Below are 16,758 nucleotides of genomic sequence, written 5' to 3'. Positions count from 1 at the left end.
ACTCAGACACACAGAGACAGATCCAGGGCAGTGCTCACGCGGTTCTGATTCTGCCAGTGCCAGAGTTCGGGAGTTGTGGGGGCGGGGCCTCACCCAGGTCCCAAATGGTGTGACAGACAGCCTGGGGTCTTGGCAGATGCCAGCCAGGGTAGGACCTTGGGGAATCACAGAGGTGACACTGATAGCGAGAGCTATGGGGCCACCATATGTTGACCTAGCTAGCAGGCCGGCTTGAGCTTTAAGGACCCAGCTACCCACATGTCCAGGAGGCAGCACATGAGTGAAATATCACTCTGCTACCTAAAGCATTCGTGCCATCCATCCTTGTGAATAGACAGATGTTGTCACCACAGGAGTGGACTCTTGACGTTGAGAGTGAGTTTCTTATTAAAGCAAGTCCTGACCCCACCCCCCACCCCGCTCCACCCTCTCTCACTTGTCTTTTCTGCTCTCTGTCAGGGAGGGGTTCAGCAAGCCCACCCTTCTCCCGATGCGGCCATGCAACCTTGGACTTCTCCCCCAGGACTATAAGAAATGACTCTGTTCTCTACGAGATGTCTGGTTTGCAGCACTCTGTCATAGCACCAGCAAATGTACAAAGACAGGAGGACACAGATGGAGCAGCCACACTGAAGACCTTCAGGTCCCCCCCTTCTGAAGAATCTCTAAGGCGAGGCTCTGAGACGAGGCGGAGCCATGATGTAGCTGACTCTACACACAGTAAGAGTCATCCAGCTTCAAAACACTGGGGGCATTTCTCATACGGTTTCATATGGTTTCCATAGCCTGTTCATATCTAAACTGTTCTTCACTTGGAGTCACCACCTACCCCCATTCTCCTCACTTGTGGATGTGAACAACCATTCGTGGGTGGACAAGATCCTCGGAAGTGCACAGACATTTCCGGACAAGCTCCTGAGATGGTCGGCCATCTGTTCAGTACGGATAGAGGAAAGTGCAGGACACACACACACACACACACACACACACACACACACACACACATACACACACACACACACACATCAGCACCAGGCACAGTGGCTAACTAGACAGAAAGGCCACAGTGCCTGGCATCAGGACCCGTACCCCCAAGCCTCTCCGCCTGGCACTCTGGCCCACAGAGACAGAGGTTCTACTGCTTCCCAGCTTAGCAGTTTCAGACCCAAGCAGTAAGGGACACTGCCACCGTCATATGCCCATGGGCACACGGTTAAGTGCAATGCCTCTGTTTCCTCACCTACAAAATGCTGCTGACCTCTCTCTCCTGACACAGAATAAACTACTAACTGCTGGAGCTGGTTCTTACGTGAACTCAGATACAGAAATTGAGTTGATCTGGAAGTAGTTGTCAGGTTTATGGGCTCGGCCTGTTTGCCCACACTGCAACACTTCTGCCCAGGAATCCTGGGGCCTCAGACCCGGATACCGCCGACAACAAGTCATATTCTCACTGCTTTGCTGGAACAATAGCCAGGTGCCCGGCTTTAAAGGATGCCTTCTGAGTCATTATCACCCACCTGCGAGAGGAAGCCTCAGCTTAATTAATATTTACATGGAACTGACAAACACGCCAGCAGGCAGGAAGAAAATAACCTTGGAGCCAGAGCCTGTGCTGGCACAGCGAGCTACCAAAGCCTTGATCAAGGGAGGTTTGACTGGTGTGGGCAAGCTGGTCGGTCGTGCAGGAAAACCCAAGGAAAGCCTACAGGGGTCGTCTCGCAAACCCGAGAGAGGCCAATGAAGTGCTGCAGCAGCAGTGAGTGTGGATGTTCACGGAGCAGGCAGCGGGGAGTGTGAGATCAACGGAGTCACACAGGCTTCCAGAAAACAGTGGCTTTTACAGAAACTGGGGGCTGCCCTCCGCCAGGAGGCCACCTCTGCAGCACTCTGGAGAAGCTGCTTCTATTCCAAGGGCAAGGAGAGCACGGCCTCAGGCTGCTGCACTCAGACTGAGGGAGCCTGGGGTTTGTGGCAAAGCCCTGGAGGCTCAGGGCTACCGAAACCGATGCTCCACTGCGGCAGCACTGTGCAGACCCCGGCTGGAGGGCTCTGTGCACTGTCCCAGGAGCCTTGTGTTCAGAGGGGCTTTCTCTGGTTTCTCTGTGGGGAGCCCCGGGGACCCGGTGGGGTAGACTGCCTTCCTGACTCCTACACTCCGGATCTGGAGGTAGAGGTGAGCCTACTGTCCTCACAGGTCATCATCCTAGAGACATCATTTCCAAATCTGTCCCTCGCTCCTCATCCAGCGTGGAGATATCAGCCTAGACCACCATGCAAGAGTGAGATTTTGAGAGAACCTCTACTCAGCCCAGTAAATAGCGTAACAGGCAGATGTGGACACCAGCAACTCAGAACTGAGGCTTTGGGGTGTCACGTGTCACGCTTTTATTTCATCTCGACTCATTCCGCAGAATAGAAATGATTTTCTAGCTTCCTGCCAGGCATGGCAATGACCTTCTGTCATGTTAGCACTTGGGACTCAGGCGCAGGAAGGTCAGAGGTTTAGGGTCATCTTTGGCTGCCGGGCTACACCGGACTCTGTCGCAGTATACCTCCCCTACCAAAAATCTCTAGACTTCCTGAGGGGACTGTAGCCAGAGCAAGCATGACAACCATGGCTCTGGCAGGCCTTGCCTTTCCCCTTACCTCTGCCTTACTAGAAACCATTAGATTACATTCCCAGAGGCAGCCCCCAAGGTCTAGTTCTTTATTTGGCCACTTCCTCCTCCTTAGGCTGACTACTGAGGTCCAGCCATGAAAATATTAAAATCCAGCAATCAACAATCCCCTTTGGCTCACCTAATTAATGTGCTCAATCAAAATTAAACACCTCACCCTAACACAGGGTTTCCCTTTTACCTTTATAAACCACCTTTTTCCTATGCGCCATGGCTGTCTCCTCTCTATCCAGAGGCAGCCGTTTGTCCTTCCAGGACAAATATCTCTCCTCCCTCTCTCAGGTTCCCTTCCCCTTCTCCTTCATATCTGTCTCCCGCCTTTGTCTCTTATTCCCTGCCCTTTAACCCTCTGGGACAAATAAATCTCCTTTGTGGTGAGAATTTGGTGTTGGGGTGTCTTGTGCCCTTCATTTCGTCTTCACGAAGTCAGTGATTTTAGGATAATGAATACCTCAGCTATCTCATGATTTAAGGGAGAAAAGAGAAGAATAATCCAGAAAGGGTCCTTATAGATGGAACAAGCCAGACTTCACCATGAGCTGGGATAGGGCCCAGCTAAGAAGCTGTGATTCACTCTTAAAAACTAAGAAAGTATGATGTTTGCTTATCATGTCGAGAGAAAAAAAATCAATGTGGTGTTGGTGTGTGCTCTAGGATCTTGGTCCAAAAAATTGGGGGAAAAAAGGAGAGGGGAAATCTTTCTTCCTTTGCTTTCATCTTTTAAAAAATAAAAAATAAATAAAATTTTAAAAAAATAAATAATAAAAGTATGTTGGGTGGCAGTGATGCACGCCTTTAATCTCAGCACTTGGGAGGCAGAAGCAGGTGGATCTCTAAGTTCAAGGCCAGTCTGGCCTACAGAGGTGAGTTACAGGACAGCCAGGGATACACAGAGTAATCCAGTATTGAGAGAGAGTGAGAGATTGAGAGAGGGCAGGGGGAATGCAAAGATGAAACAACTATGCCTTTCCCCACCTACACCAGCACAAAATGTGTTGAACATGTGGATGGGTGACAAATGAACCAAGGAATGACTGCACGGGCAACATACCCACATCTCATTGAAGCTATAGGCTAAATTTTAAGAATTAATTGGGCACATAAGGATACTTTATTTCTAGAAACTTGAAAAGATTGTTGTCCATAGTGATGCTGCAACAGGCTCCCGCCCAGTGGCATGTGCAGCGCAGTGGGACCTGAGGTGTGAGCAGGCAGTTCTTCATCTATGTGCAGCCCTGCTCCACAAAGTGTCCTGCAGCATTTTCTGCTCTGTACATCCTACTTTTTTTTCTTATAAAAGTGCTGGTCAAGACCTACCACATTGATTTCAAAACCCACGAATGGTGTATAACCCACCAAGTTAAAAGCTGTGCTGCAGACGGTATGGGAAAGGAAGGCATTGGCTGTGCAAAGGAGGCATCAGAGCCCCGCAGAACCAATCACGCTGTCCCAGGAAGGGTGGAGAGATGCTGACTGGCCAGGGCATTACGGACATCTCTACTCCCATCCTCACTGCCCATCCAGGTACCAATGAACGGACATGTCTACCCCTGGCCACGGGGACTCCTGTTGTTCCTGCCAATGTGCAAGTCAGGTGTGGACAGTCCCACCCTCACCGGGCTGCCCCTTCTCCCAGGTGTTCTGAAGGTGCTGTCATCCTTCAGAGACTGGGGCTGACACTGGGCATCGCTTCGCTCCAGGTGGCCACCAAAACATGAGGCCAGTGCTGAGGCCTGCGGAAGGCAGTGGCTTGGCTTCCTGAAAGCTTGCATTCGAGGTGAGTCTGGAAGGAAAGGGCGACGGGAATGAAGGGTGATGAGATGGGGTTCTGGGGAAGCGTTAAGCAACTTCTGGAACAGGGCCGTGGATGGGGTGTGAAGACAGAATCCAATGCGATAAAGTCCCAGCCCAGAGCCTGCTTCAGTACGGGTGCCCAGTAGAGCTTTTGGCTGGAAGGTTGGAATGCCGCATCCATGGAGGAACTTCTGCTGGCTCTGGGAAGTGAGGACCAGCAGGCAGTGGGAAATGATGAGGCTAGATACCCCAATACTCTCCTCTATAGCTCCCTGACTTCAAGGGAGAATTCTGGGAACCCCGTCCTCTGCCCCCCCACCTGCCACTACTTACCACCTCATGTGGCTGCAGCTCACTCTGAGCCCCTTTGAAGGCAGGGAGCCTGCAGGCCCAGTGGGGCTCCCACTTCAAAGGGCCTGGCAGGCTGGGATTCCCCAGCCTGAGTGAGGCCCAGAGGCAGGGAGTGCTGAGGGGGAAACTCCGGCTGGGATGAGGCAACAGGCACTGAGAGGTGGGAGTTCCTGGGGCAAGGGGCAGCTTCTGGGGCTGCCAGTGGGCCCACACATAAGACGGATTCTCCTGGGGCTCCAGGAACAGAAGCCACAAAGGCTTCCAAAGAGAAGCTACCCGGGCATGGTGGTGACCAGCTCTCTTCTGACTTCATTCATTCCCTACTTCCCCGTTGCCATCCAGCCACCTGCCTGAAACTCACCTTCCTAACTACTTACGTATTCAGCCACCTACTCACTCTTCCACACAACAGTGTATGTGACCACCATCCTCCTCTCCACCCACCCACCCACCTAGCCACCCACCCACCCACCTAGCCACCTAGCCATCCTCCTCTCCACCCACCCACCTATCCACCTATCCACCTACACACCCATGCATGCATCTGTCTCTCCCCCCCCCACCCATTAACACACACACACACACACACACACACACACACACACACACACACACACCCCTATCTATTCTTCTCCTCACACACCAGTGCATCTATCCACCCATATGTCCATCTCCCAATGCACCCACACACCCCCATCCACTCACCCCACTACTCATCCATCCACCTATTTGCTGAGAGTTTTCCCTTGAACCCTCCTCATGCCTGCTGAGTCTCCAGTTGATTTCCTTTGCCAGGGACTGTGGTCACCTCACCCTCGGGATGCAGGAAAGGCACACATCTCTAGAGCATCCAATAAGCTTGGGTTTTGAGTTTGTATGTTTGAAAGTAACTGCGTGCTAAGAGAGATACAAGAGAAATCACACAATAATATGGGAGTGTGATCACGTGTACAAACAAACATAGTCCTTCAAGAAAGGCTGAAGGCTAGAGTGCTTCTCTTAGCTTCAGAATACAGTGTGGTCTTATTTTTTGATGGTTTTCATTTTATATTTAAAGCCAACTTTCTAACTTTTCCAAAGAAAAACTACTTACTATAAAAGTGTATTTTACACAAAACATACAAAAAAAATAAAAGTGCTTCTAATGACACAAGCAAAATACTCTGTCAGACACATAGAGCAAAACAAAACAAATAAAAAGGCAAAAAACATGATAAAATGTACCGAATAAAACAGTGCAAGTATGTGTGTGTGTGTGTGTGTGTGTGTGTGTGTGAGAGAGAGAGAGAGAGAGAGAGAGAGAGAGAGAGAGAGAGAGAGAGAGAGAGAGAGAGAGAGAGATCTTTATTACAGAGTTATTACACTACAGAACACTATTTCAAATTTGTCTTCAGTGCTGGGATTGTGTGTGTTATTCTTTCCTTTTTGTCCCTCTGTAAGAGTCCTGTAGTGGACAGTTGATGTTTTACAAGCAAGGAGCCAATGGTTTTTCATTTTATTATTTACATATAACTTTCTGTAGCACTGAGAATGGAGCTAGTGCTCAACTGCTGAGCCCCACCCCCAGAGGGGAGGGTTAAGTGCACTGTGTGGATGGACAGCTGTCAACATTGCCCTGCTCGAACTATATTTCTGTCCTCCATGAGACAAAAGCTCACATGCACACACACAGGCACAGGCACGCACACACTTCCTAGCCGAGCCTCTGTTCTAAGTTGTAGTCATGCATAGAACATTTTTCCTCCACTCACTTATCGACTGGCTCCAGGTTGCTTCTACCTTCTGGCTATTGTGAAACCTGCTGCTAGGACAATCACATGACTACACCCGAAGGCCTTGTTTTCTCTTCTAGGAATATACCATGAAGAGTGGCTATTGGACCATGGTTATTCTCCATCTGAATCTTGAGGAACTAGCATCCAGTTTCCAGTTCTTCCATGTACACCAATCATTGCTATCTCTTGATTTCTTTCAATAATAGCCATCTCATTTGTGAGACATCTCATTTGCTTTGAGTTGCTAGGACCATTTAATGCCCCACTCCGAGGGCCCACTGTGAACAAGAAGATGGGATGACATGACCAGCCCCAGCTGGACGGAGGAGTAGCTAAAAGTAATAACTAGCAGATCTATTAGGCTGGAAATGGGAAGGCGAAGAGATAAATCAGGTGCTAATCACCAGAAGGCAGGGGAGCCGTGCCTTCCCAGGACGCAGCCCTGCCTGGCCACGTGGCCTGCACTGGGCCACTCAATCATACCTTCGGGGCCCAATCCCCCATGTGCTATTATCTTCATTACAGGGAGAGGAGTTGGAGCTCCTTGAAATACAGATGAGTGTGGCCCGTCTAATTAGTAAATGCAAGAACAGTTCAACCATTTTCTCAAAGACTGTTAATGCTCAGAGGAAGAACGTGCTGCTGGCTCTTATTAATTCTGACTTCATTCCTCGATTGAGGCCAAGTACCTGGGTGAGGAGGGCAGGGCCAACTCCAAGAAGCCAATGGAAGTCACTGAGCCTAGTCCTAAACATCTCACATGGTGGCTGAAGGGCCTTTATTTAAAAGATGGAATTTTATTAATAAGAATAAAAAAGAAAATCAAGAGTGGCAGATAGCATTTCTGGAGGGCCTACTAAGCAGAAGGTGCCTTGCTTAAGGCCTCGAGATATTCACTTCATCCTCAGCAACACACCAGCTGGGTATCACTGTCCATATTTCATGGCCAAGAAGCCTAACACTTTCAGAATTAACCAGCTTGCCCAAACCACACAGCCGACACAGGATCCCAGAGAGCTGTGTGACTCGGGCCTTTGTTTTACTGCTGCACCAAGGGGAACTGGGCCCTATTGAACAGCCATGGCCCTGTGACACCTCAGCAGGTCCCCCTTGAAACACAGGGGTGTGTGAGTTAGATCACTTGTCAGGTGGGCTGCTCTTCAGGAAGCACAGAGCCTTCCCCGTGCACATTAGCAGTGTGAGTCTGCTGGGTGGGCCTGCTGTTGTCTAAGGTGTGCTGGGCTAAAGCTGACTATGTTCCCTCAGAAGCGTGTGGAGAAGGAGTACGGAGCAGGGTGTGTCTTCAGCTTCACTCAGCTTTCAGCATCCTTGTAGGGTCTCTAATCTCAAGGAGAATGTCAGGCTACTCTGGTGTGTGTAGATCTGGTGCCTCATTGCTAAGGATGCATTCCAGGGAGTTGGCAGCAGGGTGCTTTGAAGGCCTGAACCTATTGCAGGTGAGGTGACAATGGACAGGTCATTGACCCTATTTGCCTCTACCTCCATGTCTGGGAAACTTAAGCATCCACATTGCCCCCTTTTTTGGGGGGGGGGCGGCTTGTGGGGGAATGGGGTGGGATTGTTGACTCACAGATTCATTCCCACTGTGCTGTCAGGAGCATCATGTCACCTGTTTCTGCTAGTCCAGCTTTCCTCCGTCCAGCCTCGTCTTCATGTGTTAATTTTTGGTCCAGAGCCACAAGCTTAAGAAGTACCCAAGCGATGTGCCACACTAAGGAAGGATCAGATTCTCTGCTGTGCTATGGACAGCCTTGGGGTAGTGCATGACACATGACACCCCCACAGTGCATAGAGGAACTGTGCATGCTTACCATCCTCTTGGCTCCCATGTCTGTGGCTCTCCAAACCTGCCTATCCTGCATCAGAAATCCAGAATGCCTCCCAGGACTCAGGCTCACCTCATTGTGCAGATAAACTGATTTTCACCAAGAACAAAGCTGTTAGCACCCTTAGGACACCACAAGCCCAGGGCGGCGGAGTATTTACAACCACTCTTGTTCTTTCTCATGGCTGGACTAGAAGAAAGCCAAGCCAAGACAGCCAAATAGTTGAGAACTTAGGAATATCTTTACATGCGTCAGGGTAGGGGAAAGAAAGCCACAGAGAATCAGCATCCAGAAAAGCAAGGTCCTCACCCATGCCCATGGCGTTCTGTCCCCTGAGCTCTGTGGCTGGAGGGCATGCGCAGTCTTAAGAGCTAGATGTACTTGTACTGGAAAAGCTGTAGGGATAGTGATAAGTTAGGGTGCACCTGTGAGGCAACTGTGCTTCCCACAGGTAGTTTTCACCAGCCCCACACTGCAATTCCATGCGAAATAAATAAGCATCCATGAAAGAACAGGTCTCATGGTTAAATGTTGAGGGCAACACAGTCTCATTCAGCTTGTATCTACAAGACCCTTCAAAGAAGAAGCTGGATGGGTTAACTCTTCCAGAACAACAGCGTTCAAAGGCCCCACAATGGAAAGGCAGCAGAGTCACCCTAAACTCCCTATTAGCTTTCTGCTGCCACTTCTGTGCAGTGCTCACGGTCCTGTCATAAATCACAACAAAACAGAGTATCATCATCGACCACCTTCTAGAAATGGTAAGGGGCGTTCTATCCAGATACAGTGCCATTGCCTGTGGTCAGTACTCACTGTCTGGTAGGTCCCTGGTCCCACCTCCGCCTTTGCTGAGACTATGGTTTGCATGGACTCTCTGAGCCTGGCTTTCCCCACACCATCTGGGATCCTGGGGAGAAGCCACTTTGTCTGACCTCCAGCTCTCCCCAGTGTCTCCAGCCCTGTCCCAGGCCTTGCATCAAGACAGGAACCCAGCAGAACATAGAATATTCTCAAAGGGAGAGTTCCAGAAAGACCTGCAATGTCTAACTCACCCCAGATCACTGCCTCACCAGCCGCTCCCACACTGGTCCCAGTGCTCAAAGAAAACAGTCTAGCAGTGTCCCCAGATGCTACCTGTTCGGTGGTCATCAGGAACCCAGGCAGAGGTGTCCTGGCCTTTCTCAGAGGTTCAGAAACAGCATTCTGTACCCTGACAGCTGAAGGCTACACCCTAGGAACCACACCCAGCCTGCTGGGAGCACCTCTGGCTCTCTACACTTCCCACTGGAGAGAGGAAAAGGAACCCATTGCACAGTAAGCAGCAAGATCAGGCCACAGGTCATTGTTCCTGAAGGCAGAGACCTTGGGCTCTGTGGTGGAGAAGCTTTGCTTGGCCTCCGGTGCTCATCCATTATTCACAATAGTGACAATAATAACTTCTACCTGCTTTTCATCTCCAAACCACAGCACAGATACTATTTGCCTTCCACTTGAGTTCCCCCTTTTTTTTCCATCAAGCTTGCTCTACCTCTAGTGAGTCCTCTACTGTGTCCACACAGGGCTCCTGCAGGAGACTAAGTCCAGCCTAAACTGGCTGCAGAGTGGTGATGCCCAAATGCACGATGGAGCTTTGTTCTCTGTATTTTCTCTTTTTTTTCCTGGCAGGACGCACAGGTAACTGAAAGGCAAGCTTCATTCTCCTTATACCTTAAAAGCAAAACAAAACCAAAGCAAATAACAAAAAAGCCAACAACAACAACAACAACAAAAACACCACCAACTGTCAGTGACCAGTCTACAAAGACGATATGCACAACATAGAATTCAAACGTACGTGGTATATAAGTACCCGTGTACATAAATTTAATTCTCTAGCAACCCCTTGTCCTTTCTTCCAAATACACTCTGTGCATGGTCACCTCCTCATACCTGGCTGACTCAAGTCTACACATCCACCAGGAGCAGCCTTGGCTCAGGCTCAGAAGCCTTTCATCCATAGTCGCCTTTCCAACTTTCCAACTCAGAGTAGAAACATAGCATTTCAGGGCAGGAAAAGGGCAGGCTAGGATGTGGGTGGGAAGGTGGGGAGGGTTGGGATGCTGGTGAGATGGATGGGAAGGTAGGGAAGATGGAATCTAGGTGGGATTGGGGGGAGGGTGGGAGGCAGGTGGGATGGAAGGGAGGTAGGGTACAGGTGGGATGGATGGGAAAATGGGTGGAGGAGAGGGTAGGATGCAAGTGGGACAATGGGAAGCCTGAGATGCAGACAGACAATCCAGGACCTTGGAAGCCAGCAGGAGTCAGGAGCTAGGGCTCTTAATGGCTTAGAAATTGAGTCAAGATAAGGGCATCTCTCTTCTCTCCTATTCTTACCTGGGGGAGATGGCACAGCTGAGAAGGAGGGATGGTGGTGTGGTTCTACACCTGTCCAGCCTAAGGGGAGTTTACAGTGGCTGCTGTGTGGCATGCTCAGAGCACTTGGAGCTGGGAAACCGTTCTTGGTCGATGGCATCATGACATGATGTGGTTTTGGAAAACTACAAACTACTCACTCACTCTTCCATCCTGCTTTAGTCGGGGCTGTACCTCCCCATCTTGTCCAGCGAAGGTGGAGAATTTCCCTAGTGTTTAACTGTGCGAGCTAGCTAGTGACAGCTCTAGAAAATTGTCCTGTTCTTTGGAACAGGGGTTCTAGGTCACCCTACTGTTGCTTCAGTCCCCCCTACCCTGGCTGGAGGGCAGAGGCTTAGTCAGTTGTGGCTTCGCCAGGCCTGCTTGCTGCCCTCCCTGGAGGTTCCACTTAAGCAGAGCTCCCTGGTCTTCATCCCTGGGAGAGATGCAGGCACTCCTGAAGGGCAAACATCACCTGTAGGCACCAATGGCCATCGCCAAACTGCTCTAGCTTTCCCCTCCGCTGGTCCTGGGGGCTTCTGATGTGTGTTCCCAGACTGATGGTCCGGTTTTCCCACCTCTTCCTCCTCTTTCTCACCTCTCGGCCCTCCTAGTATCTCCTTTGTCTCCCAGACAGTTTCACTTCTTTATCCTAGACTTTATAGATATATACAATCATGCATGTGTGTATGTGGGGTGTGTGTGTGTATGCACATGCGTGTGTGTGATGGTTCCATGAACATAGAAGCTCCTCTTGGGGATGACCCACCTTAATTGCACCTGTAATGACTCTTTTTCCTGATGATGCCACATTCATAGGTAGTGAGCTAAGCCTGGGACATATTTGGGGGGACACACAATTCAACCCTAACAGGAACTGAGCAGAACTTCAGTCTCCCCAAAGCTTGGGGCCCATCACAAAGGTCAGAGGCAAAAATCTCAGCCAGGTGGTTACCCCTCAGAATGAGGGGGGAGTTTAGTCTGCTAAGCATTGCACTAAAAGGCAGGAGGCAGGATCTGGTGGAAGAGGGGGTAATGAGGAAGATGAGGAGGAACTGGTGGAAAGTGGTAATTTTTCCTGCTGGAGAAGGAAACTGCCAGGCCATTGCATAGGATTGGCTACTGGAAACAAGAGCCACCATGTGACCAGGAAGAACGAAACAGTCACCCAATTACCTGGAAGTAAATGCTGCTGTGTGTACAGAATTGACTGTTCTGTGCTTGCGAAGGTCACCAGAACTATGGCCTGCAGGGAAAGCAGGTGACAAACCTGCATGCTCAGTGCAGCAGCGGCTGCAGCCGCATCATGGCCACTTGACCTATGAACAGTCACAGACAATGATGTAAACACCACACCTTAAAGGGGTCGCTCTAAGACCAGCAGGGGATTCCCCTGCATTGGTCTTCCATGTTGATGTATATTTTCACCACCAGGTCCTCAGATATGATAACTGTACAATAGGAGGCTCCTTCCTGTTGCATCTTTACTGTGACCAACCCTGCTAAGCCAGCACGTGGCCATCCCTGAGGGAATGAAAGAAGTCCTGATCAGGGAGTTGTTGTTCCTCCTTCTATGCCATGAAGAAATTACTTGACAGTTGTTCCTATTAACTATTAGCTCTAAAATAACACAGTGGGGCTCCAGGCACCCCAATCCAGAAAACCCATAAAAAAACCTTAACGTGTTGAATTTCTGAAGTGTTCGCTTAAGAGGGAAATGTCAGGGACACAGTGGGTGACTGTCTTTACAAGTCCAGGATGTGCAGGTCAATATGATGCCCACGGGACGACCCAAGGAAAGGAGGAGGCCTCACCACCCTCCCCTGCACAGAGATGAGCGTACATCTCTAGTTAGCCAAGTCCACACACCTTAGTCACCTGGGCCAAGAACTTCAAACTGAAGGAGCAGTTTGATTTCATCCTGAGTTTGTTCCTAAGAGTGGTAAATATTTGTTCTGTGTGTAGGCTGGCATCTGTAGGGGCAACTTCACCATCTCTAAAGAACTGGCTGGTCTTCTCCTTGCCAGGTGCCTCTGTCAGGGTTCAAACTATTAGAAATACTGTTTGATGTAAAAATTAGGTACATCTTTATCTTCAGGTTTGTTTAAAGGGACATGAGTCTCTGTACAACAGTCTGAAGCTCATGATGTGGAGTGTGGGCACTGTTTTGATATACCTTTGAGCGTCATGACAACTGCAGCAGAGACACCACAGTGATGGTTAATGGTACTGTACGGTGTGGCAGATGCGGGGCATTGCCGATAGCATCCAGGGCAAAGCCCTGTAATAGTGGGGGACAGGACAAGGGATCCTTGGAAAGGCCACTTGCAAGTATGGCCACACTGCAGCTCAGTCCAGCATAAGCAGTCTGGGTTAAGAGCATCACTGACTATGATTGCTGGTGGACTGTCAACGACAGCACCCTGGAACAGCACCCTGGGACAGCACCCTGGGACAGCACCCTGGGATGCACACCTGTGAAAAGGGTAACCCATTTATATTAGGACACTGGGACTTACCTGTGAGTAATTCAATTTCCTGCTGACAGCTCTTCTTCCATAAGCTGTAGTAGACACTGGCTGGGGTCCCTATAAACCTGAAAGCAGGATAAAGCCTGCTTTTTCCACCAGGGTGTATAATGAGTCTGGCCCTGGGATCAGTGGATTTGATATTATGCATATAGAAAGCACCCCTGAGTAAAGAGACACCCATTTTCTTTGAGGACACAGAGAAAAAGGTAAAGAAGGAGAAAGGAGGGGAAATTTAAGAGGAGGTGCAATTATTATAATAGCCCACATTTAACTTTCTGTCATCTAAAATGTTTTATTCACTCTGTGGTAGAATTACAGATTTTTCATATTCTATAATTATTTTTACTCTTGACATCTTCATACTTGTATCACCTTATTTTGACTAAGTCTCCCCCCATTGCCCTCTCTCATCCCCTCCCACCTCTATTGACCCCTGTTCTTCAGACCTATCCCTCCTGTACTCCCGCATCTCTGTGTGTGCAGGTCTTATGCAGGTGATGTGTTCATACGTCCAGAATGTGTTTCCCCGAACGTCCTCCCCATCCAGTTTTCCAGCCCCTCTCCCACAGTGTTCCCCAGGCTTTGGAGGGGATGATGGAGATGGCCCGTTCAGGACTGAGCACTAGACAGTTACTTGTTCTCATCACTTTGACCAGGAGTGAGCTGATGAATTTCCCATCTTTTAAACCAAATAATGGGCATGCAGTAGTGTAACTTAGAAAATTGTTAACAATTTTGCCAATTAGTCATCCTGTTAATGAGGTTGCAAATTGGAGGTTAAAATGCTGTCAGCTAACTAAGCCATGAAATCTACAGTTGTATAAAAACAAATGTGAAAATAGATACATTCAAGTTCCGCTAAAAAAGACCAAAGATCAGTGGTAAGCCAGCGCAGACGCCTCCCCACCAGCTCCCTGTTACGGACAGAGGCCATGGGCCTTCACTCCAGTCCCAAGCTCAGCATGTGACTTTTTACTTATGATCTGGCTGCTCGGATGAGTTTCTTAACAGGAAAAGAAATGTGTCAGTCATCAGCTGTAAATGGAAGTTCTGTACACATACTCCTTTCATCGGAATTAATAAATCTCAGCAGAGTTCTATGTGGCTTCTGTCTACCACTCTGCATGAACAAACTTAGCAAGTTCAGCCTGGTGTCTATAGGTACTGCCCGCAGGGTCTTTCTCACTTGGCCTCTCCCTCACTCGTGGATTCCACATACACATCATGTGTTCAGATCTGCTGGAGCACTACAAAAAGCAAAAAACAAAATCTGTAGGCTTCGCCGTTTCCAAACCTACTTTATTTGGGGTTCTTTAAATGCTTATACCTCCCTTCCAACCCACCTACCCTAGATAGGAGAGAAAGGAGATTTATGGGAACAGGAGAAGTAGACCTTTCTGGACTCAGTTCCTGGGAGGGATTCCCCCGCCGTACTTCGCAGGATTTCAGCAGATTCCACTAAAGTTGCTGCAGGAACCTGGAACAGCAGCTGGAGCCCGGAGCCTCAAAGCGCTCTCTGGAGTGGTTCTCTCTAGGAGCATCTTGAAGTCAAGCAATGAACAGCCAGTTAATACCAAGACCCAAAACGCCTCTGCCTCTTGTTTGGGGCATATGTGTTTGTGTGTGTGTGTGTGTGTGTGTGTGTGTGTGTGTGTGTGTGTGTGTGTGTGTACTCTCAGAGTCTGTACTAGGATGTTTTTCAGTTGGCAATAACCAAGCCCCCCAATGAAGTAGTTTGACTTCTAAGTGGATAAACATCACCTGCTCTCTCACAGATCTGTTCCCCATCCCATACTTGGGATCAAAATAAAAACATGTTTATATCCACTGCAAAACCCTCATGATCTGGTCTGAAGAAAAGGCCTGGTAGATAAAGTGTTTGCTGTAAAAGCATAAAGACTGAGTTTGGATTCTTAACACTTACATAAAAGGCCAGGCGTGGGAGCATCTGTGATCCCAGCCCTGGGACTTGGAGGAAGGCAGATCCAGCTTGCTGGCCTCCCAGTGTAGCTGAAACAGCACACTCTAGGTTCAGTGGGTGTGATGGTTCTTCTCAATTGTCAACTTGATACATTCTAGAATCATCTGGGAGATGAGCCTCCGGACATTCACAGAGGAGATTGTTTGGATTAGGCTAATTGAAATGAGAAGGCCTGCCCACTGTGGGTGGTGCCATTCCCTAGGCTAAGTATGCTCCTAGACTACAGAAAGACTGATCTGAGTACCAGTGTTAATCATGTATAAACTGCCATCATTAGCAACCATCTGGCTTGAGTGACATCTAGTTCATTCCCTTCGTGACATTTTCAGGATAAACTTTTAACTGGTGGTAAAAAGCAAGTCTTTCCTATCTATTAATCTATATGTCCTCCTGCTAATTACCAGATTTACACACCCACCTGCCTGTTGACAGGAAACTGGGTCCCCCCCTTTTTTTTTAATGAGTGCAGCCTCCGTGACTTACCCATGTGGGTGTCTGCACAGTTTTTCTTCCTTCTGGGTGAGGTTGCAAGGATATGTAGTGACTCAATGTTTTAACTTTTAAGGCACTACCACATGCCTTCTAGGGAGCCCCCACATCAGAACCACATGTCCCAGTTATTTCAAGGCAAGCTAACCCCAGAGAGTTCTCACACAACTACCAGGACATGTTAGAGTTTTACAGATGGGCTGTGGCTTGCTGTCTGGCACCCTGACAGAGGGTGCTATACCAGGAAAGTGTCTTGCATGCTGGCCCCACTGTCTCCCTGGGAGTGTGGGAGGAACTGTGTTGAACAAGTCAAACCTAAAGCCTAACAGTGTGTCAGAAACTGCCACTCTCCTTTTTCTCTTGCTCATTTCTATCTTTCTATTTCTAGGACTGACTCTAACAATGAACTCTCTAGAAAGAATCCTAGAAGTCCATCTGTGCAGGTGCCAAAGTGTGCACCTCAGTCCCAGAGCTCAGGTGCATGAGAGATACATCCTTTTTATTTGTAGATTTCTATGCTGCTTTCTATTTTAGGTTCCCATTCTTTCAAGGTAGATGACACTCGATTTCAGTCAGCTTGGCCTTCCCTTGGACCGCAGGTAGCAGATGACTGAACATGGAGAGAAGAGCTACTGATTCTCACAGCCTTCTTTCATAGAGTCACCTGCTCCTGCCCCTCCTCTGACTGACTCCAAGCAGTGGAAATCACTGTGGAGTGGCTGGCTGCTTCCACACAGGCATTCATGAGGGCTGACTTCTCCAGCCCTCTCCAGCCACACAGAACACCCCATAAGCTATAGGTTCTCAGTGTCTAAGGCACTTGTGCCTCCTTCTTAGATTTCAAACACCTGCTCCCACAGACATTCTGGGTTCTGTCCACGCAAGGGGTATAGAGCAAGGGAGATATCACCCACTTTC

The 16,758-nt window shown here is 49.0% G+C and overlaps 1 long non-coding RNA gene across 2 annotated transcripts in view; it reads right to left on the bottom strand.

Annotated features, from left to right (window-relative positions):
* Positions 1 to 13,806: 13,806 nt before the first annotated feature.
* Positions 13,807 to 16,758, bottom strand: part of LOC311600377 — a 200,572-nt gene continuing 197,620 nt past the window's right edge. For both annotated transcript variants that reach the window (XR_014780226.1, XR_014780227.1), the window contains 2 exons: positions 14,718 to 14,911; positions 13,807 to 14,617 (listed from right to left, as the gene is read on the bottom strand). This is a non-coding gene — a long non-coding RNA (uncharacterized lncRNA). The remainder of the gene's footprint in view (positions 14,618 to 14,717; positions 14,912 to 16,758) is intronic.

Source organism: Acomys minous (assembly GCF_964271855.1).
Source record: "Acomys minous genome assembly, chromosome: 6".
In the NCBI taxonomy this organism is placed as follows: Eukaryota; Metazoa; Chordata; class Mammalia; order Rodentia; family Muridae; genus Acomys; species Acomys minous.
This window is presented reverse-complemented; position numbering and strand designations above follow the sequence as displayed.